This window comes from Hylobates moloch, unplaced genomic scaffold, assembly GCF_009828535.3.
Source record: "Hylobates moloch isolate HMO894 unplaced genomic scaffold, HMol_V3 SCAFFOLD_7, whole genome shotgun sequence".
NCBI lineage: Eukaryota > Metazoa > Chordata > Mammalia > Primates > Hylobatidae > Hylobates > Hylobates moloch.
Window position 1 is genome coordinate 114,186,733 of NW_026652282.1, and position 23,883 is coordinate 114,210,615.

Below are 23,883 nucleotides of genomic sequence, written 5' to 3' on the forward strand. Positions count from 1 at the left end.
GGTCACATTATCTTTTAAATCTATGAAATTCTTAGAGGCAAAATCATGATATGTAAATACCTGAAAATGAGTCATTACTAAATATTTTAATTAAATCTATTTTCAATGCAGCACGAAGTGTCAGGTACCTATGTATTCATAATGAGAAGGGTTTTGTCCTTTAGGGAATCTATGTATGGGTCAGAAAAACTTCCCTTTCTCACACTTTACAAAAGCAAAGAATGAATTTGGCTTGCCTGCTTATTCCATTCTGTACTACGAGGTGTTACTTTCAAAATGTGAACACATCCTTTATTCATGACAAAACAAGAGAAAAACTGATTACCTGGAATTTATGACCAGTTAATTTTCTTATTCTCAAGCCTAAAAATGAATTGCTTGTTCCCTCGCCTGCCAGTCTTTTCTCCTCTGTCCCCTTCCTTCCCAAACACTAGTGCTGATGAATTAAGTCTGTTTGTGGTTTGTGTCAGTATTTGTCTAGGAAGGGAGTGACACATGAGTTGGAGGGGGGGCATAGCAACTTGGACCAACTCCAAGTTGGCCTCAAAAATGACAAGTTACCAATAATGTATTGTGCTCTCCTGCATCCAGTCTTGGCTAGTGCCCGTGTACACTGTATCATACAATACTTAGGTCGTTCTGTTTTCCAGTGTAGATGTATATGAATGCCTTGCCTCAAATTTAGTTGTGGATCGCCAAAGAACAGATGCTGAGTTCTAATGTTCCTCAAGGCACGTGGTTCACAGGGAATGATACTTTTCAGACTTTTAAATCAGGGGTGTACAATCTTTTGGCTTCCCTGGGCCACACTGGAAGAAGAATTGTCTTGGGCCACACATAAAATACACTAACACTAACAATAGCTGATGAGCTAAAAAAAAAAAAAAATCGCAAAGAAATCTCATAATGTTTTAAGAAAGTTTACAAATTTACGTTGGGCCGCATTCAAAGCTGTCCTGGGACGCATGTGGCCCATGGGCCGTGGGTTGGACAAGCTTGTTTTAAGTAAAAATTCTGTTGTCTAGACTTTTCCCTCAGGCTCCTAACTCAAATTTATAACTGCCCACGGTATACTTCCACTTGACTATCCCAACCTCAAGTCCCAGAATTCACCGCACACATCTTGCTAATCAACATTCTCTAAATATGCCACACAACACAGTTTCACACCTCTGTGCTTTGTCCACGCTGTTCTCTTAGCCTTGAGTGATCCCCTCGCTGTTGAAATTCTGATTATCTTCCAGGAACCATCTCATGTGTAATTTCTTCCATAAATTCTTCCCCAATTCCTGCAGGTGAATCTAATCATTTCATCTGTGCTCACAAAATATTTTGTTTGGACTTGTCTTAAAATCTCAATCACATTCTGCCTTGTATTGTAATTATTTGTGTCTGTATCTGTCTCTTCTATGAGGCCAAAGGCTTTTTGAGGGTGGTACTGTGTCTGATTCATCTTTGTGTCTCTCCCAGGGCCCACCCAAGTACCTGACACTCAGTGACCGAATAAACAATAAACATTTAGAGTAAGAACTCAAATACTATGTGTTGATCTATTGAACTGTGGGTATGTCCTTTACCTGTTAATCAAGGAGCCTGGCATAGACCATAAACCAAATACAGAACACAGAACGTCTGTGTCAGAACAGCTCCAAACATTTTTAAATGTCAAATTTGGGGAAATTTGTTTAAATTATTTTGCTTGCATGAAAACTTTGTAGGCCTGGCAGTTAATAGGAAAAAAAAAAATCAAATCACTGACTTACCTCCAAATGTTTTAGCCACGGAACATTTGGCAGACCATTAAGAATGAGGGCTTCTGTTTAGGCAGTACTGGTTAATTTCTAACATAGAAAGTTACTTCTGGTCACAGTGTTAGTGGATAGATTATTTTTTGCTGTTCTCAATACTGTCATGCCCTGAACAAATACTCCTTTTTGGAGAGTGTGCCTTTCTGAGGGTTCCAATAACTTCTACTGGGAGTGCAAATGGAATCTGACACCAGCTCCCAACTCCTGCCAGTCTATCATGAGCCAGATTTCAGTTTCCCAGCAGGGTGCACTTGCCCCTGCCACCAGAATTTGGAAATAAATTGCCTAAAGTTCTTCTGTAAAAAATATTTGGGGAAGGCACCTTGGAACATACTCCATTGATCCTAACTAAACATGTTTGCCAATATTTCCTGTCTTAGGCACAGTAAATCAGTGAGATGCTAGGTGTTGATATGTGGTGGTTTCTTTGTTCCTTTCTAAATCCTAGACATCTTGGAATCTACACTATTGATATTCCAACATGCAAGTTATTATCATGACTAACACAGACAGAATTACCTGCTGCTACATTCCAGGTATGTTTATGTATTTCCCTGTCTAACCTGCTTCCTCCCTCCAGCTGTCTCAGTGTGGAGGAAAGGGAGGCTTTTCCCCCTCCCCTGCATTTTCTCTAACAACTGTGATGTCAAATGCAATTATTTGTGGAGGAATCTGCTGTATGCATGGATGAAAGAGACACATGCAAATCCTCAACAAGAAAGGGAAATACCAGCTATAGGGAACTATGTCCCAAAAGCACGCTGCTCTGGCAGCCTCTGCCGAAGGCCCCCTGTGCAGATATTAACAAGCTGAACACAATATGACTTTAGGAATGCAAAAGAAAAAACTGTTTAACATTTGAAAAATCTCCTCCTCAATCTGAGGTCAACCCAGCTAATAAAAAAGCTTCAAAAACTTCTGAAAAACCATGAATAAGCCCCAGATGCTCCTGTTCTCAGCTGAACTTTCCACCAAGTTATTTCATACCCTCTATTTTTCACAAGTAGAACTATTTCAACCTCTTGTGCCGTCCTATCTCTTTCCAAAGAAAATTGCCTCCAGCCAAATTCCTTCTCCCACCCACAGTAACTAATTGTCCATACTGTTATTCATCCCCTTTTCTGAAGAAGAATTAAATTGGCAAGACCCCTTAGTGCAAGGGTGGAGACCTTTTTTTCTATCAAGGGCCACTGACCCACAGGGGAAAAAAAAATCAATTGGGGCCACACACAAGTAAGAAGCTGCTTGATTTGCCTCCAGCCAAATTCCTTCTCCCACCCACAGTATGGACAATTATTGCTTGTCTTTGTGAAAGAAATAGAAAACATTCACCTTGTTTTCTTTAAGAAAAATAAGGACAGGGAAAGGAAAACTCCGTTGAATGGGTGTAGTAAATTTTAAAAAAATTCCAGGTGTATGCTATACCAAGTTTGGGGAATGAGGAGGTTAAAAAAAGATGTCCAGGCCAGGTGTGGTGGCTCACGCCTGTAATCTCAGCACTTTGGGAGGCCGAGGCAGGCGCATCACTTGAGGTCAGGAGTTTGAGACCAACCTGGCCAACATGGTGAAACCCCGTGTCTACTGAAAATACAGAAATTAGCCAGGCGTGGTGACGCGCGCCTGTAATCCCAGCTACTCGAGAGGCTGAGGTGGGAGAATTGCTTGAACCTGAGAGGCAGAGTTTGCAGTGAGCCGAGATGGTGCCACTGCACTCCAGCCTGGGTGACAGAGCAAGACTGTCTCAAAGAAAAAAAAACGTCAGGAAAGAGGAGACAGAGAGATTAGGAAAACAAAACAAAAGGTAGGGAATAGAAAGAGAGGCCAGGGGATGGTGAGAGAGAAAAGGAGAAAAACTAGATACTGGGACACAGGAAAAGATGGACAAACACAGAGGAAGGTCTGGCACACTCCCCAGTTCGTGTGTTAGTTGCAGTAAACAGCTTGTCCCACCCCTGGTGCTCCCTGGACCGTGGGCATTAGAGTAAGTGATCACTGCCCTTTGAAATCCTTATTAGCTTTCTAGTAGTTTAGGAAAAATTCTTTCTGTGCTCAGAAACAGCTGGCCTGCTTTGATTTTCAAACTTCAAAGCTATTTTTTGAAATAAAGGTTATTTTCTCAAGAACGTCTGAAGGTTTTACACGTGTGTAAAGAAATGACTGGAAGTCTCTGACGTTGCAAAGCTGTCAGATGGCCTTATCTTTGGTCTTTGAGAGATTAGAGCTGTCTTATTCTATAGAGCCTACATGTTACATTTGGAATCAGCGTTTATTTCACTAATTTGAGGGATTTCCCACTGCACCCCCACCCACCCTGCCCCACAATCAAACCTAGTTTGGGGTTCCATTGGATCCCAGTAGAGACCATGTAAAATGGAGGCCACATATACATCTCTAAGGTAAGGAAAAACAGACCAGCATTCACAGCTCTTTAATGATCACTCTTCTCCCATTGAAAGCTGAACTTGTGAATGTCTGCACCTAGCAACCCACTAAGAAAGAAGTTGTTTTCAAGCTGCAGTAACTGTTTTTAGCACTACCATATATGTGCTACTGTACCTTATTCCCAGAATATTTGGGGTTATGTTCTGCTGGTGGCACATTAAAGAAGACAAAATAGAACAGGAAAATGTCCAGAGAAGGTGAAATAAAACAATGAAGAATAGAGAACAAAGCAAAGCTATATAGGGACAAACTAAAATCACTGGCTTCTTGAGTCTGAAAATATGACGACTGAAGGGGAAAAGAAAATAAATGCATACAGGCCAGGCGCAGTGGCTCACGCCTGTAATCCCAGCACTTTGGGAGGCTGAGGTGGGCGGATCACCTGAGGTCGGGAGTTCAAGACCAACCTGACCAACATGGAGAAACCCCGTCTCTACTAAAAATACAAAAATCAGCTGGGCATGGTAGCGCATGCCTATAATCCCAGCTACTCGGGAGGCTGAGGCAGGAGAATCGCTTGAACCTAGGAGGCGGAGGTTGCGGTGAGCTGAGATCGCACCATTGCATTCTAGCCTGGGCAACAAGAGTGAAACTACGTCTCAAAAAAAAAAAAAGAAAAGAAAAGAAAAGAAAAAGAAAGAAAAGAAGTGCATACAATATACAATGTGATAGGTAGAGTAGCCACAATTTATAAGTCCTAGAATACTGGAGTTTGAGGGGTATCCCCTTGAACTTGAAAGAGATGGTTTGGGGTTAGATAAAGGGAGGCCCTACTTTGCATATCAAATACTAAGGAATTTATTTCTCTAAGGGGTTGGGCAGGCCAAAAATAGAAATAGATTCTAAAATGTTTGGGCCCATTTGTGAATGACAGAATCATACTGCGTTATTCTGAGAAGTTCAGATGCATGGGGGCTACCTCTCACTGTGCACACATCTCTGAGTGTGCCTGTCAGCTAGAATCCTGGATGGTGCAGATCATGGGGGCTGCCCCTGGGACCATGTCTCTAAAAGGTCCTTGGTGCTGCCCTCAGAATTAAGGGGATGACTTCTAGGCTATGAGGCTGAAACACTGGGTCAGTATGCACTGGTCAGGAGGTCACCAGGCCACCAGACCAAGTGATACTGCTGTTGCCTCCTCACAGAAGCTAGGCTGCTTCTGAGAGAGCCAGTAGAGATGAATACAGCTCAGCTGGGGACCAGGGAGGAAGAGCTTTGGTTTGGCCCAGCGTGGTTTCAATCTTACATCTGTCTTTATCTATTTCAAAAAGTTTATTTGTTTTAAGTGAAAATTGATTTATTTTTTCTGATTAAAAAAATAATTTTTAAAAAGTATTTCGGCAGAGTACAGAGAGGTATAAAAAAGAAATGAAAATTACTGTAATACTGCTAATGTTTTGATATAATTCTTACAGACTTTATTCCACATACATACACATTATTTTTTAAAAAATTGGATTGTACTTTACTACTGTCTCATAGTCTGCTTTGTTTTTTACTTAGCAATGTATGATAGGTATCTTTCTATGCACAACTGTGTTTTTAAAAATATTTTTAAATGTCTGCAGATTACTCCATTGTATGGAAACAGCATAGTTCCCATAATAAATTTGCTATTGATGGACATTTGGATTGCTTTTATTTTTATGTTGTTTTTGTTTTTGTTTTTGTTTTGAGATGGGGTTTTGCTCTTTCGCCCAGGCTGGAGTGCAGTGGTGTGATCTTGGCTCACTGCAACCTCTGCCTTCCCGTTTCAAGCGATTCTTGTGCCTCAACCTCCTGAGTAGCTGGGATTACAGGTGCCCACCACCACGCCCAGCTAATTTTTGTATTTTTAGTAGAGACGGGGTTTCACTATGTTGGCCAGGCTGGTCTCGAACTCCTGACCTCGTGATCCGCCCGCCTCAGCCTCCCAAAGTGCTGGGATTACAGACATGAGCCACCCAGCCCGGCCTTATTTTTTTGTTATTCATAAACAATGCTACTGAAATATACACACATCTTTGTAGATTGTCATGTTCTTTCCTTGGGAGAAATTGTTAGAGGTGGAGCTGCTAGTTTCTGGCTATTTCAAGTGACCTCCTTGACAATGATACTGTGCTAATGGCTCTCATTTCTTCAACAGAATAAAAAAGAAATCATAAATTTTAGAGTAATAGGATGTGGGTTGAAGTCCAAGTTTAACCTTTTAGTTACAATCTGACTGCCATTTTCCTCATCTGTAAAAGAGAATATTAATGGTAGCTAGCTATAATTAACAGTGGATATTATTAATCAGAGGATAGTGGTGAAAATGTGATAATGTAAATAAAACATCTACATGTATAAGCCTATAGATTTATTGTTTTTTCTGATTTAAAAAATAATTTTAAAAAGCATTTGGGCAGAGTGCAAAGAGATATGAAAAGGAAATGAAAATTACTGTAATACTACTAATGTTTTGATACAATTCTTACAGACTTTATTCCACATACATATATATGCATTAATTTTTTTAATATATGTGTGAAATAAATGTGATAATGTAAATAAAACATTTATATTTATGGGTCTCAAAAGTGTTAAAACACTTAAATGCTGCAGGGATTCTTTCTTCTCTTTTTTTTTTTTTTTTTTTAGACCAAGTCTGTGCAGTGGCAGGATTTGGTCATGCAACCTCCACCTCCAGTTCAAGTGAAGTAGCTGGGATTACAGGCGCCTGCCACCATGCCCAGCAAATTTCTGTATTTTTAGTAGAGATGAGGTTTTGCCATGTTGCCCTTCTGACCTCAAGTGATCCACCCGCCTTGGCCACCTAAAGTGCTGGGATTACAGGTGTGAGCCACTGCACCTCCTGGATTCTTATTTTCTTATTAACATTTTTATGTTGTTAAGAATTAGGCAGCTTTGGAGTGGGTCTCATCTCCTAGATGTCCCCCACACAGACAGGGCCCCCAAAACTCTCAGAGGTCTTGCCATCATCCAGAATAACATTTCTGACTTCTCGGACCGGATTCAACTGTTTTGAGGCGCAGGCAGGCCTCTCAGTCTAGCAGATGTCTGCTGTCACATACCTAAATGGCATTTGGCTCCCCATAGCATTCACCTGGCGATTGTTTGCCATTGTCTACCATACTGGGGAGGAAAGCTTATCATGTTCTCTTCCTTGTTGGGCCCTCTATAAATACACCCAGATTGCGTGGGCCTGAATTGAACACTCTGGCGAGAAACCAACTTTCTCAGGAAGAAGGAGATCAGTTGCATTACAACATAACTTGCAATTCCTTTCCAAACTTCTGGTGCTTTTGCTTTGAAAAAAGAAATAAAAGCTGCTGCTGTTCATTATTGCTAGCCAAAAGCATTTATAGATTATGGACTTTTTTTTTTTTTCATCTAGAAGGGAGCACATAGCAAGCATGGTGTTCTTTATTAGAGGTTGTGAGACATCCAGCCAGGGACTAACACTCAGAGAGTCCCAGATAAATGCTACTTGGTCTTGATCACTGTCTTTCTCCAGGTCATTTCTTCTATTACTTTCCCTTTAAGACAGAGTCACTAAGACCACAGAAAATAAATCAACCTATAAGAGGAATTCTTCAGTTATGTGGAAGATGAGAGTGGGTGGATAGGAAGAAAAAAAAGTGAGGAATTGTGGGGAGAGAAGTACCTCTCCCTCAGAGAAGGTGGCATGGCATAAGTGGGAGTCAGGGAAATATGGGACTTATAAAAGGAAGGCAACACGTCTTTTTGTGGCAGAGAAAAAAGTTACACAAAAAAATTGTTTCTGGATCAACAAAAGAAAATATATAAAGCAAAATATAAATAGAAGTTGAAGACTATAGTACTATAAGAAAACAAAGCCCAAAAAAAAAAAAAAAAAAAAAAAAAAAGATTGTGAGTCCCTAGAAGCCAAGGGCAGTGACTATCTCATTGATTTTTCTAGTTCCTGTGCCCAGCACAGGACTGATGGTGAAGCAAAGCAGGTCTGGACTAGGGCAACGACATGGGGACAGAAAAGGATCTCAGAGAGAATTGTACAAAGAATGACCTGAAAGCACTGGTAATCGGCTACATAGAAGAGAGTTCAGGCCTAGTGATGTCAGCAGAGAAGTGAGTAGGACATAGTAGGTCCAGGGAATATACTGAAAGTAGACAGGATCACAGACCCATCTGTCCTTCCTCACAGAAGTGATTCCCTTAGGGAAAGTACGAGAAAGCTATGCAATAGGGGCAGGTATGCCAAAGATTTTGATCACTTCATTCACATTTATATCCTGCAAATAAGGAAGTTTCCCAATATCTAGCTATCTATACTCGAGGCATGAATCACCACAGGACTAGACTACCCAGGGAGACTGGAGTCTAGATAGAAATACGCACATGAATTGCTGTTTTGGCTCAGCTCTTCAGGCCTCAACAAGCTGAGCTTGGAGTTGAAAGGAGGCAGCCAAGAAAATGAAAGTTGCTATTACTCAGGCTTTGACAGATAAAGTAGGTTTCCCATCTTTGCTCAATACCATATTTTATAGCAACTGAATAGGCAGAGTAGGTGGGGAGCAGGCCAGAGCCTGGGGGCTCTGTCTAAAATAATTCCACTGTATGATAGCCACAGCATAGCCCCCAAGTGAAGATCAGAAAAGGGTGACTGAACAGGAAGAGAGTTCATGGATTTTTCCAGGTTCTTAGCAAGTTGAGGACCTTCTGAATTGATGTAATGAAGACTTATGGGGAAGCTGTGGTATTATTCCACTGCATTTCTCAGTAAAATAGAGGAAGGGCTATTCCACATGACTTCTTGAAGAAATAAAATATTCTGTACATACTTGAAAAGCAAAACCCCAAGGTAACATTTTGTAACTTTTTTGATGGCGAAAGGAATCCCCCTACTTTCTTGCCTTCTCTCTGCACCTGCCACTACATTTTGTCCCCGAAATTCATATCTATCCATGTGCAAAATATATTCACCCTGTCCACACAGCTCCAAACTGAGGATAAAGAGGAACAGAATTTTTCACTTATTTATGCAATAAATAGTTATCAGCCACTTATTCTATACCAGGCATTGTTCAAAGAGCTGAAGATACAGTGGTGAGTGGGACAGACAAGGTTAGCCTAACTGAGACATCTGCTCTGTCTTCTCAGCATCTGCTCTGTCTTGTCAGCATCTGCTCTGACCAGCAAGGGCACAGGGGTGCTAAGGTGGAGAGAAGAGGCACTGTCATCTACAAGGCAGAGCGTCTTGGTGAAATGTCAGGTCAGCTCCTTGTCAGCACATGCTTGAGTAAAATGAACAAGCGAGGTCTTATATATAACATGTGTAAAGTTCTTGGAGACTGTTCTAGTGAAACAGCACCAGCTATAAGGAGCTGCCATAATTAGAAAGACATAGGAGTTGATAACAAATAGGAAAATGTGTTCTGAGAAGGTATGGAGAAGGCGAACAGTCACTGCTTCCCTCTGGGGCCCCCACTCTTCTTTGTGAGGCTGTCACGAAACACAGTAGTCTCTCCAACACATCTAAGCACCCACAGTGGCAGCTGAAGAAAAACACTATAATCTCTCTCGATCTTTCTCACAGTTTTGGTAATTTTTGAGACTTCAGTGAATGGATGGCACTCAACATTCAACAGCCAAGGAGCTACATTTAATTGGAATTCTGACTAAAAAAAAGTGTGTAACAAATTGATTAAAAGTAATAGTTAACACATTCATCAGGGAATCTAAATACCTCATTGTGAGAACTTCTACTAAAGGTTCAATAAGGGACAAATCTCTGCAGGTACTAGAAATTTCTTTTCATTTTCTACTGTGGGACCTGGAGAAGCTACTGGTCTACTGTGGGAGGGCCGCACCCTACTACCTTCTGCGGAGACCCAAACCACTGCCTGCTCCAGCCTCTCCTATGTCCTGGCTAATGGCCAAAACATGATTGAGTCAACTTTAGAGACAAAGCGGTTCTCATCTCCTAAACCAAGCTTGTCCAACCCGCAGCTCACGGGCTGCATACAGCCCAGGACGGCAGTGAATGAAGCCCAACGCAAATTTGTGAACTTTCTTAAAATATTATGAGGTGTTTTTTTTGGGGGGTTTTTTTTTTTTTTTTGGCAATTTTTATTTGTAGCTCATCAGTTATCGTTAGTGTTAGTGTATTTTATGTGTGGCCCAAGACAATTCTTCCTCTTCCAATATGGCCCAGGGAAGCCAAAAGATTGGACAGCCCTTCCATTTTCCCATCAGGCAGTGGAAAGGAAGGGTAATGAATTTGAATAACAAGCTTTCCTTCTTTGCCTTGTAAATGCTATCACTTAACTGGACTCCTTGCCTCCAGTTTCTGATCTTTAAAACACTTTTCACGCTGCTGGCAGAGTTAACATTACTGATGTTAACTGATCTGACCATGTCACTCTCATGCTTCAAGCCCTTCATGGGCTCTGCACTGCCACAGAGTAAAGCTCAGATTCCTTAGTATGCTATTCATGGCCCTCCCAAATTTTTTACCACCTTTTCCATCTCATCTTTCACTGTCCACGTCCTCTTCCAATCTGGCTTGTGGCCTCAGCTCCCCAGCCACATAAGGCTATCGATGTACTTTCATGTCTTGGAGCCACTGCTCATGCCATATTCCCCTGCCAGGAAGAGCCTTCCTTCCAATCTCGATCTGTCAAAATTCTCCTCATCTTTCAAAGGCTGGCTTAAAGGCTACCTCCTATTTTTAAAGTCTTGTCTAATTCCCTCGGTAGGAATTAATCCTTCTCTTCTCCGGGCTAGCATAGTACTTGGATTATATTTCTTTTATGACACACTGTGCCTTGGAGTATAGTAATGTAGGCATGTTTTCATCACCCTCATTGAAAGTGCTTAAGTTATCTCTGTATCTTTGTCTATAGCCCCTATGCTCAGTGCTTGGCACAGAGAGCTGCTCAATATTGAATAAATGAATGCAAATGGTGATGACATATGCATATGTGATGAGTGTGTAGGTGGGGGGGATTCTCTATGTCCTTATCAACAGACCCTATCAAATCCAGCACTACATAAAAAAAATGGGCATTCAATAAATAACTCCTAATAAATGATGAGGAGATATGTGTGTGTGTGTGTGTGTGTGTGTGTATTTTACTTTTTATTTTGCCTTGTGAATTTCTTTTTTTTTTTTTGAGACGGAGTCTTTCTCTGTCCCCCAGGCTGGAGTGCAGTGGCGCGATCTCGGCTCACTGCAACCTCCACCTCCTGGGTTCACGCCATTCTCCTGGCTCAGCCTCCCGAGTAGCTGGGACTACAGGCACCCGCCAACATGCCCAGCTAATTTTTTTTGTATTTTTAGTAGAGACAGGGTTTCACCGTGTTAGCCAGGATGGTCTCGATCTCCTGACCTCGTGATCCGCCTGCCTCGGCCTCCCAAAGTGCTGGGATTACAGGCTTGAGCCACCGCGCCCGGCCGTGAATTTCATTTTGAAAAGGAGTCATAGAAGTAATCACGCTTTAAGTGACTTCCAAGAACAACAAACAAGAACAAAGACCATTCGACCAAGTAAAAGCTCAGATCTGAGTTCCATCTCGGTATATTATAATGAAACCTGCAGTTTTAACAATAATTTGGACCATGGGTTATCAGATTGCAATTACTGATCAATCAATTTGTCACACAACAGCTCAGGGAATGACATAACTGAAAAAAGAAATTGGCAATATGAAAATTGCTCCCCACGGGGATACCCTTATCCTATATTTGTGTCTGGCAAACAAAGGCGGCAGCACCACTGGGTTCTGGTCTGGAGATCTTTCAGCTCTGACCGCCTTCGAGCATCCATATGCAGCTATAACAAACTGCCTCTAGCTTGGCTTAATCTTTTGTATTAGCTCATTAATGAGTCTGGATTCCTTCCCCATTTTCCATGGTATCCCAGGCAGGCACAAAGGCTCAGGCAGCAGGGGGCAGCTTTCCTTTTGCCTGACAACAAGTGGTCACTGGTCCCAGTCTGTGGCTAACAAATTCCATAGTTCTTTGAAGGTAGAGCCCATGGTGTAGGTCTGCCCTAGGCTCTGCAATGCAAAAAAGAGCCTTGGGAATTTGGGCCTAGGCAGTGTCACTGGTAACTGTGACATTACCCTAACAGCTGAGAGTGACAGTGTCTCAAGAAAGCTCAGTAGCCACAAGCCCTGTGAATTCTTTCTGCTCTGTTGGCATGTGAAATACACACACACTCACAAACATATTATATGCTGCTCAAAATCATTCTAAATACCTCCTGTGAGACATCGGCCAATAAGGATATCATGTCAACCGGGTTTTAAATATAGGAACCTCTCACCATCTTCAACCAGAGAGCAAAATGCAAAAGGAATGCAGATTAACTTGCCCTGAACTTTATAGCTCTGAAGTCTCTCCACTTGATACCACCCTTCCATGAAAGGTCCTGGTGGGGCTGAAGATTAAAATGGGACTTCTGGATCATGTGGTAAAATCTCTAAGCTGTACTCCAAGGGCAGCCTGCCTATTTATAGAGCCTCCACTTCAGGGCAGAGTTCGAACTTGGGAAAATCTGAAGAACTTGATTTAAACACACACACACACACACACACACACACATAAAATCATCTTCATTTTCCATTCAGTCACTTTGAGCCAAACTAATCTTTAAATAGTTCAAAAATCTGTTGAAGGTTGGCTAGATATATTTTTCCAAGAATCTTTAGAATTTAGATTATTATATTTAGAATTTTTAAATCATTTAAACAACACTCCAAACTAGAAAAGTTGTAGTCTCTCCATTTCAGAAATTGATAAACTGAGGCACAGAGACTCAAGTCACTTAAAAGGTCACTCTTGACTTGCCTTTATGCTAACTCTTCATATTGTAATAATATGAATAAAAACAGTATCTAGAATTTATTGAGTGCCTACCACATATATTATCCCTAATATTTGTCTTAACTTTTCAAGATAGATGATAGTATACCCATTTCACAGATTAGGAAGCATGAGTATAGGAAAGTTAAGTAATTTGGCCTAAAGCCAAGTTACTACAAAATGACAAATCTGAGAATTAAAAATAGATCTATTTGGCTCTAAAGCCTTTGTTCTTTCCCTCAAACTAAATAATCCAGTGTTTTGGCTCTCAAATGTCTCACTGAGACTCTCAGTCACATACCAGTGATGCTTTACAACTAAAACAGGTAGTACTGGTGTAACAAAAACTCATGTGGAGCAGTGAACATCTCAATCCCAAAACAGTCCTTTTTAACCTTTAAACAGGGTGGAGAGTATTTTTCTTTTTTTTTTCTTTTTTTTTTTTTTTTGAGACAGAGTCTCGCTCTGTCGCCCAGGCTGGAGTGCAGTGGCGCGATCTTGGCTCACTGCAAGCGGTGGAGAGTATTTTTCTAGTCACTTCCATGTCTCTCCCTCTCCCACCTCAACATACATGTAAATATGCATCCCTCTCTTCCTGTCAAAAATGGCAACAACATCAAGAGAGTTGCTAAATTATCACAATATTTGGGGGATATTGTTTTGGGTCAGTGAAGGTTTCATAGCTGTTTCCATCATAACTAAAAACTAACATGTGTGCTAAGTTGGATTTCCCCTATCATGCTTAGGCACTCATGTTTGTGAATCTACATGTAATACTTCACATTTATCCCCATGGGGATATTACCCTGCTAGTTTTCTCCTGTCATTGCAGCCTACTGAGATATTTTTGCATCCCAATTGTGTTATCTATGTATTCACTAACCCCCACCTAGCATCATGCAGTCACTAAATATTAGAAGTATGCCTTCTCTATCTTCAGTTAAGTCACTAGCAAAAACTTTAGGCAATAAGGGGCTAAGCACAAAGTTAATAACTAAAGGCCTCACTCTGGGCTGATATTGATACATTTCATATTTGATAATTAATTAGCTACACATTTATCCAACTAGATGATCAGTTAGCCAATGTTTCTCCTTACTTATTTTAAAACAAATCATAGGAATCTCTGTCAAACACCTTGCTGAAATCTAGACCTAGCATGTCTATGCCATTCCTCTGATCAATAAGGCATGTGCATGCACGCACATATAAGGGGAAATGGCCTGATTAGTTCTGAGTAAGTCCACAGTGGCTACTTGTAACCACCATGGTTGCTTCCAAGAGCTCATGCTCTCCAAGAATCTAATCTAGAATTTCATTAAGATGTGACACCAGACTTTCTGGTTTGTGGCTTCCAGAATCCAATTTCCATCCCTTATTGAAGGTGATGGTAAACAATTGTGCCAGTCTTCAGTCTTTTGGCTCTTCACCAATTCTTTGTGATGCTTCAAAGTTTAGTAACAGTGATACCATGATAATAACCATAAGAATCCTCAGTGGCCTTGAATGTAACTAACCTGAACTTGGACCTCATTTCTGTGACATATCAGAAGAGTAATTCTCTTAGCTTTTATTTGGTTTCGTCAGCTGCTTGCCCATAATACAGAACAGATATTACTCTGAGAAGTGATGACTTAGCAAAATAGGGACTATGAAAAAAAATCTAGATCAACTTATTAAACAAGGAAAAGAAGACCATACTTAAGAAATTATCCAATAAGATCCAATGCATATAAATAATAACGTAATCTTTATTTTGGATATTAATTAGAACTCTGTTGGAGACACTCCACTTAACAGTTGCTACATAAAATCACTGTGGTCACTATCTAAGGAAAGCACATAGTTAGGAGTACAGAATTAATCTCATTATTGTCATTTTACCTACCTTAACTATGTACCAACACTGAGCCCATACAGAATTTGGAAACATTTTTTGCTATGTGTCAAATAAATCTACAGTTGAATGCTAGATCTCAAATAGCCATGGGATTAAAGGACTAAGACCAAACATTTGTTTGGGCCAGTTAACACAAGACTACACCATATAGACAAGCTAGTTCAAGACAACAGAGCTCAGCTCAGCACTTTGTTTTCATTGGATTTTGTTAGAATCCTAATGACATGGGCAAAGAAAACTCATATATGTTGGTCATCAGCTTCAAAGAAGCCACTTCTGGTTCACTAGTACTAGAGCATGGGCCTTTAGCTATCACTTCAATAATGTTACCACCAAACCATTCACATTCTCCCATTTGGTCTCCATTCTGACCCACAGTTCATTTTAGAAAGTGGCTGATGGGGACTGGAGGGCATGCTGTGACTTCCTTGTGTATTATAGATATTTAGTACCTTCACTGACCACTCAAATTAAAACATGGCTCACATGGGATTAAGCCTTTAATGTTGGCTTTAAGGGCATCTAAGATTTTTGTTATTTCTGCAGTTGGACCCCTTTAAGTGAAATCTTACTTAGAAGACCAATATGTGAAGATTTTTTAAAAATGGAGCTGCTCTGGTTAAAATAGGAATGGGGGACTTAGAACAACCTCCACAGCACCTCTCCCACATTCCCTATGGAACACAATCTGAATACACTGCCCTAAACAACTGAGCTATCTGGCACATAAGCCCACTGACTAATATGATGCTAATTTTGTCATTCTGGAAGGAGGAAGGAGGCACGAGATAAATTATTATAAGATGTCCAGGAAGGTGGAGGAGTTGAGATCCAGGGGATGAGACTGAAAGGATGACTGACCCTGAATGAGAACAGGAGCCTGAGTCAGACTCTGTGAGTGGGTAAAAGGCCATGAGCAACAGGTCTTGCTGATTCTGCCTTCCTTTGGTTCAGTGATCCCAGCAGAGACCTTCCCACCCGGTGCAACAACTGCCCAATGAGTTGAATGAGGCAGTTGGGCACTAAGGTATACTTGTTAGGCCCAAAGTTAGTTAATATCCAAAATAAGTGATAAATAATTAGCAAGTTCATGGTTCCTACTGTGCAGCCTTTCGTTCCAAAGATGAACTTCATAAGTATGGGCTTCTGCCATTATTTGGAGTACTTACTGTATAAGAAAATGTGTTTGTGTATTTGCAAGCATGTTTGCATCAGGAGCCTTTGGAAGCAGAGCAAATGGCACTGTAGAATATTAACCTGTTCATTTCCCAGTCCCAGTGTTGTCATTTACTGGTAGTATGACTTTGGACAAGTCATTACCCTCTCTTGCCTTTAACATCCTCTGTAAAATCAAAGGGTTAGACCCTATGATCCTGCACTTATATAATTCTGCCCTTTAGCACAGACACTGGTTAATATTGAATGTGAAAAGTACCTTAAATGAAATCTAAATTCAGAAATAAGTTAAGGGCAGCAAAGGTTAAGTCCTTTGAATTGACTGATCAGTCAACTAATTATATATATATATTGAGGGTCTACTTTGTATATGCTACTGTGTTAGGTGCCATGGGATACAAAGAATTAAATGTGTGATTCCACACTTAGGGAGCTTACAGTCTAGAAGCATGATGCATATTCATAAATATATCTCGGTTAATTTCTGAAATAGTATTTGAATACACACACACACACATACACACAGACTGATATACCTCATATAGCAAATGTTTGTAACTGCAAACCTTTTAGGGAACGAGCATTTGTAACTGTTTATTAAAAAATATCAGCCAGGCACGGTGGCTCACACCTGTAATCCCAGCACTTTGGGAGGCCGAGGCAGGTGGATCACCTGAGGTTAGGAGTTCAAGACGAGCCTGGCCAACATGGTGAAACCCTGTCTCTACTAAAAATACAAAAATTAGCTGGGCGTGGTGGTGGGCGCCTGTAATCCCAGCTACTCGGAAGGCTGAGGCAGGAGAATTGCTTGAACCCGGGAGGTGGAGGTTGCAGTGAGCCAAGATCACGCCACTGCACTCCAGCCTGAGCGACCGAGTGAGATTCCATCTCAAAAAAAAAAAAAAAAAAAAAAAAAAAAAGGTGTTGCATTTGGCCAGCGGGTAAATGTAAATAGAATAGAAGACCCTATGAATTTTGTAGCAAATTTAGAAAGGTATTTCTAAACTTCATAAACCTGGTAGTCTATATTGTTTGACAGAATTCTCTTTTCATATGTAGAACTTGTCTTTCCATTGCTAACACTTCCAATTAAAAATATCCTATGAAAGAATACAATAATGTAATGAGAAAAGTTCATGTATTTCCCTCCATTGCTCAACCAAGATGACCACAACACTAATACCAACAACATTTTGGCTCGCCATTCCTGATTCATCTTCCATTTTCGAGTAATTTAATTTAATATGCAAGGACTAAAACACATGACCTAATTTAAGTACCTTTAATCCTGTGTATTCTAAATATAGCAAATAGTTCATTTTCAAGAAATTTAGTATGAAATACTTGGGAATTCTTCTTGGTGCAGTGTTATTAAACTGTATATAGTAATTAAGATATTAAAAACACATGCTCCCCAAAGCCACCAGACACTGTAATTATTTTTCAGGCTATTAGGCAAAGTGACAGAAGACTTTTTAATGATAAATCCATTTTGGAATATATCAGAGAATTCCCTTTTACTTCATGAAATAATGTTTAACTCCACAGAGTCTAAGTCTTACATTGTCCTTTTGTGACTCAGAAGTCATTCATTGGCTCTTGCTAACATGTCATTGTAGGTACTCTGTCCTTCACACACACACACACACACACACACACACACACACACACACACACACACACACATTCTGGCTCCGTATGGAAATAAATGGCAATTACTAGAGTTCTTCCATGTCACTTGTATGTGAACAAGTAAGACAGACACTGGGACATAATTCCATTTGGGAAGGTCTTTTATTTAAAGTTGACTTTCAAAAGGTTTCTCCTTTTATTTAGAAATTTTAGATCAATATTGGCTTTTCTAGCAACCACTGCACTAGGCCAGTGTTTTACAACTCTCACTGGTGTTATTGTGAGAAGACTATGAAAACAAGTTACTTGGAGTGTTTTCCATCATGTCTGAGATTCATTTCAAACATTTTTTTTAAAATCACGTGGTAAGGAATGTCTTGAGTGCTCCTTTGGCACTTAACAGCTTTACTAGTTAACTTATTAAAAATTTTAACTTTCTATTTCAAAAGTTAGTGTCTTCATTGCACTAGAGTCTGCCAGGCATCTTAAAAATACTTTTCTGGTGTTTACAGAGGGGGATGGAGTTGGAGACATTTCAGTGTCTGTTCTAGATTTTTTAATTATCTTTGACCATTTAACATCATTCTATGAATTAGGGCTCGCTAAGAGAAAGTTCTTCTGCTATTTATAACTCAAACTCATGCCACAAAGTTCCTCTGTTTCCATACAATGTGGTGGTTAGTTTTCCAAGAATCTCACCAATTGAGATTTTGTAAACAATGTGCTTCATCTTTCATTGTTGCTGATTTTAGAGCTTCGGCCACAGAAATTACCATATTTGGCACTTGAAAATTATCAGACCACAAATTAAGGAGTTTTTGTTATTTGTATTCTGCACATCTTTTCTATATAGATCTTCCTAATAGGTGTGCCATGTCTTGGTACAAGTAAGGGAAAGTGTACAGAGAATGAAATCAGTAGCTCTGGATTCTAGGTCTAGCTCTACCACTTACTGTATGGAAATCAGTAGACTTCTAATGCCCACAGTTTCTTCATCTGGGAAATGTAAGTAAAAATGCCTGCCTTGCTTTCCTCTCTGAGCGGCTATAAAGATCACGTATCTAATAGATAGGAAAGAGCTTTGCAAACTGAATTGTGCTATGTAAATATATGGCAGAATTATTATCATTCATATGGAATCACATGGTTAATATGATTAGAAAACAGGTCACCTATCTGGCCCTGGAGGAGGGAAACTTAGGGGTGATAAATGCAAAACTGTTTTTATAGTTTAATGTTTTCGTAGCCTAATGAGAACAAGGCAGAACAGAAGAATTGGGTGGGGGGAAGGGCAAGTTTAAGTTCCATCTGCCCAGGCTGGAAGACTGGTGGGAAGGGAACAACCTTTGAAAAGATGAGAGGTTACAAAGTGGAAAGGGGTGACCTGGGAACAGGGTGTTTTAAAAAGAGTGGCAGAGCAGAGAATAAAGTCACAAGACTTGTTCACAAGAGGGTGCTGGGTTAAAGCCTGACCTTGAGCCACAAATCATGGAATCACACGGCTGGAAGGAATCTTAAGAGGCCATCTTGTCCACTCCCCCACCATTCAGCAGGACATTTCAACCATCCCGAACAGATGAGACTTTATCTAACTTTGAATGAAAAGCTCTGACACCAAATGGGCAGGTATTGACTACTCTGGCTTCAGCTGTTTACAACGGGCAGGAAAACAATTTCTGGTATTTCGTTTGAACCTGAACTGAAATGGGGAAACAATAAATGGATAGATTTTTCCTTGGGAACAATAACTCCTGTAGCAGTTTAGGGACTGCTAAATTAGCACTAACTACATAACTACTCTTAAAGAGAGAGAAAAAGTTAAAAACAAAACTAGGTTAGGGGATAAATGGCCCACAGTATTATATGAGTAACGATGTGTTGTGATCATTTTTGGTAATTGTGGAGTCTTCTCTCCATGCAGGAGCCTGGAGCAGAATGACAGTAACAAAAACAAAACTTAGTTGCTGTTGTTGTTGTTGTTTTAAAGCAACATGGCCTAGCAAATTCCAGGACTGACACTGAGGACATAAAAGAGTTCAATTCTTCTCCTAACACAAGACAATAAGTCCTCACACAAATTAGAAACTGAAAAGGAAATAAAAAGGTCCTCATTTCTGATCGTGGGAATGTTACACATGAACTCTGCCTTGGAAGGAGGAGGGGAGAACATTCCACACCTGTAGGCCTTCCCAGGAAAGGGGCCTGAGCCTGGCTCTGAATCCATCCCCTCAAGGTTATACCATGGGACTATCAATATGAAAATAATGTTACTTTATTCCCTTAGTGGGTATATTATTTCCAGCGCTATCAACAGTAACCATAACCTGCAAGGAGGCAGCTGAGAATTCCCAGGAAACAAAGTGAAAAGCTATTTTGGGATGTGCTCATAAATGGCCTAGCTATAGTTCATCTGGATGGACACACATGGGGCACACATGCAGACAGAGAGAGAGAGAGAGAAGTATCTCTGTATTTATAAATATGTATGTTGGAGCATGCTATTGTAGTTTTAATAGATGCAGCACCGAGCAAGGGGCTTAGGAAAATAACATCACATTCTCAGATTCACCACTCAGTTACATGTGAACTTGGAAAGTTAACTTGATTCTTCCTCCCTATCACCAAAGCTTTAGGCCTATTTAGTTAGGCATTCAATGAATCCAGATGTTTGGCAGTGTACAGGAAACATCTGGATGATTGATTGAGTTTTCAACTGAACTCACTGGATCTTTTGGCAGTATGTCTATACAGCCATTAATGGCTTTCTGCCTCAGTTTCTCTAACTATAAAAAGGACAAACATTACTTATCCCTTACCTTCCAAAAAACAGTGAAAATGAGATAAGGTTTAAGAGTAATAATGAGTTCTTGAAAAGATGCTGTCACAGTTTTATATCTTATATAATTTCAAGTTGGATTTTTTTCCTAAGCAGTTAGACTTTAGAACATGACATCACTTTGAAATATGGGTAAATGCTATACAAAGACAACACATTATCCTTATCATCATCATCGACATCATCATCATCATCATCATGACTTTCTTCTTTATGACTTACCTAAAGCGTCTCACTTTCAGATCGAATCATGGCCAAAATATAAATTTTATTTAAGGACTGAAAAAATGTGTTTGGGCTATATAAAGCAAAACAGATGAGAAAAAAAATCAAAGTGGGTGTTTGGAGTCCAACCAATTTTAACAGCTCAACTGAAACAGGTAAAACTGGTTTATCAATGAGAATTAATTGGCTGCTCAATGGTATTTGTATAGAAACTGAAAATGTTCATACACTTATTCATGGCCAGAGGTAGGAAAAAGGAATTGTAATAGCGACCTTTCTCACTCTATGTACATCTCCCTGTCAGCTGGTTTCAGCTTTTGTGGCTGAAAGTTAGAGGAGAGGAAAAGAAGGAGACAATATGGGAGAGAAAGAAGAGATGCATCAAAGGGATCTACAAACATACAAAACTGGGGGAGAAGAATTCGACTGGCAGAAAGTACTGGAACTCCCTTTCAAACTCAAGTCCTGCCTATAGAGAAAATCCTAAACACAGTCCTCACAACTAACTGCCATATATTAAGTGCCTGTCATGCACATGCAATTACATATATCTATGTGTACATATTATATATATGTATATAACAGATATACACTGGAGTTTTTGATATCTTTACCATAATACACATGAGAGAACTAAAGCTCAGAGAGGTTAACTGATTTACCCAAAGTTATGTGCCTAGTAAAATCTATAACTGAATTCAGATCCATTTGGATACAAAGCCCAAATTCTTTCTACTGTGCCCAAAGCCTTTGCTGAAAGGGCTTGCTATAAATATTTTTTAGTGACTGCCTGATCATATAGAAGCCCATGTCTGAGGCAGCTTTCCCATTTTCTAGGGTGGGATCCGCCCACAAGTCTTCACTGGATCTTTCTTATGACTGCCCCTCCCTTGCTTGTCTTTACCTATTCAAGCCCTACTCATTGCTTATGGCAGATCTTAACACTTGCCCCTCTCTGCAATCTTCCCACTAGCCTAATCATACCACCCAAAACCGATGAGCAGCATTCCTCTTCAGGCTCTGCATCACAGGCTGCCCTTTATCTTTATTTAACCACTTTTTATGCTTATGCTTCCTCTCCCAAGGACGCTGTGAGGACAGAGGACTAGACTTTCTTTGAACCCCCAAAGTCCCTGGCATCTGGCTGAGTACACAGTAGGTAATCCTTAAGGTCTCTTGACACAAGGGACCTGTTGACAATATTCCTCATTTAGGATTAGGGACACAGTGATGGAAACAGAGATTTTGGCCTCACCAGTGTTGGAGTCTAACCAGTTGAACATAGCCACCTAGACACATTTTGGTTTGAGATAATTTGTACCACTGTCCCCAAGTGAAGCATATCATGCCCTCAACTCAGCAGTAAGTGTTTTACGTTGTTTGTGCTCTGATCCCCTCAGAGATGCATTTTGAAATCATCACACTATATCTAGTAAGGCTTGATAGAACTTAGTGAAGTTGTACTTTCACACACACAAAAAAGGCTCAGTTAGGTAGACACTGCCATTATCATGTGCTCAGCAGCACTAACAGCTATTTATTAAGTGCTCACTGAGTACAGAGCACCTTATTAGGCACCAGAGGAGTTTATACCTAAGCATGTTGTCAATACTTTCACAATGCCAATTGCAGTGAAAAATATACTACTCTTAGAAAGCCCTTCTAAGTATTTTCTAAGACCCACAAAAATTTCACTGCTAAAATCCATATTTTAAAAACTCATGCCAATGTCTTTGTATTAAAACCTCTGTTCTTGCATAAGGATTTCAGTTTCATTAAGTTCTTCCTAAACTACAAATAGAAGTCAGTGATGCCAGAGTCTTCCCACCCATGGATCATGGGGCAGGAACACTGTCACTCTGGTATATGCATTTTTGGTGGCATTTTTATTGTGGCCACAAAGCAATCATAAGCAGATGGTACAACTAACTTCTATTTGTGTCTTGTTACTAAACTTCTTATGAGAGGAAAAACTATGTGTACAGGTCAAGGGAATCTGTGGGTGTCTCTGTGCATGGCAGTGAGTCAGAAGCTGGCAAGGATGCAGTGAAATTGGACCTCTTCTGTCTTGTTGGTGGCAGTGAAAACTGATACATTCTCATTGAAGAGCAATTTGGACACATGCATTTAAATTGCTCATATCCTTTGACCCAACAACTTTAGCATGTTAAGAAAATAAGCTAAGATCAGGATAAAGCACTATATATGAGGAGGTACCTTTATTTATGATGGCAAAAAATTTGAAGCAACCTGTATATCCAGCAAAAGCATGCTGATTAATTATGATGAATACTCAACAGAATATTATGCAGCCATGACAAATAATTAATATAAAGATTTGTGGAGACCAGGCATGGTGGCTCACACCTGTAGTCCTAGCACTTTGCGGGGCCAAGGCAGGAGGATTGCTTGAGCCCAGAAGTTCGAGACCAGTCTGGGCAACATAGTGAGACCTCATCTCTACAAAAAAATTAAAAATTAGCCAGGTATGGTGGTGCATGCCGATAGTACCAGCTACTCAGGAGGCTGAGACATGAGAATATCTTGAGCCCAGGAGGTCAAGACTGCAGTAAGCCATGATTGTGCCACTGAGATCCAGCCTGGGCAACAGAGCAAGACCGTGTCTCAAAACAATACAAAACAAAACAATACAACAATAACAAAAAGATCTGTGACAACATGGAAAAGTGTTTCCAAGATAGTGTTAATTTTCAGAACTACAAATCACTTGTGGATTTCTAATTATGGAAAAAGTCTGTGTGAGTGTGCTTTTCTGGACAAATATTAGAAGAGAACATGTAGAGTAGTGGGATTCTGAGAAATATTTTTCCCTCTATTTTCCAAGCTATCCTTCATATTGCAATATTGTCTTTATAATTTAAAAGTGGGGTGAAAAATGAAGGCCAGAAGTCCTTTTTAGCAGAGACTATTTGAAGAAAATAATAGCGTCTTTCCTAAAAGCCCAAGAATATAGTTTGAACAGTAGAAGCTGGCTGTCTCTCTCTCTCTCTGTCTCTCTCTCTCTCCCCCCCCC

The 23,883-nt window shown here is 40.2% G+C and overlaps 1 protein-coding gene across 1 annotated transcript in view; it reads right to left on the reverse strand.

Moving 5' to 3' along the window:
- The window catches only part of GPC3 (glypican 3), a 478,961-nt gene that overhangs the window by 110,821 nt on the left and 344,257 nt on the right, over positions 1-23,883 (reverse strand). The window lies entirely within an intron of this gene.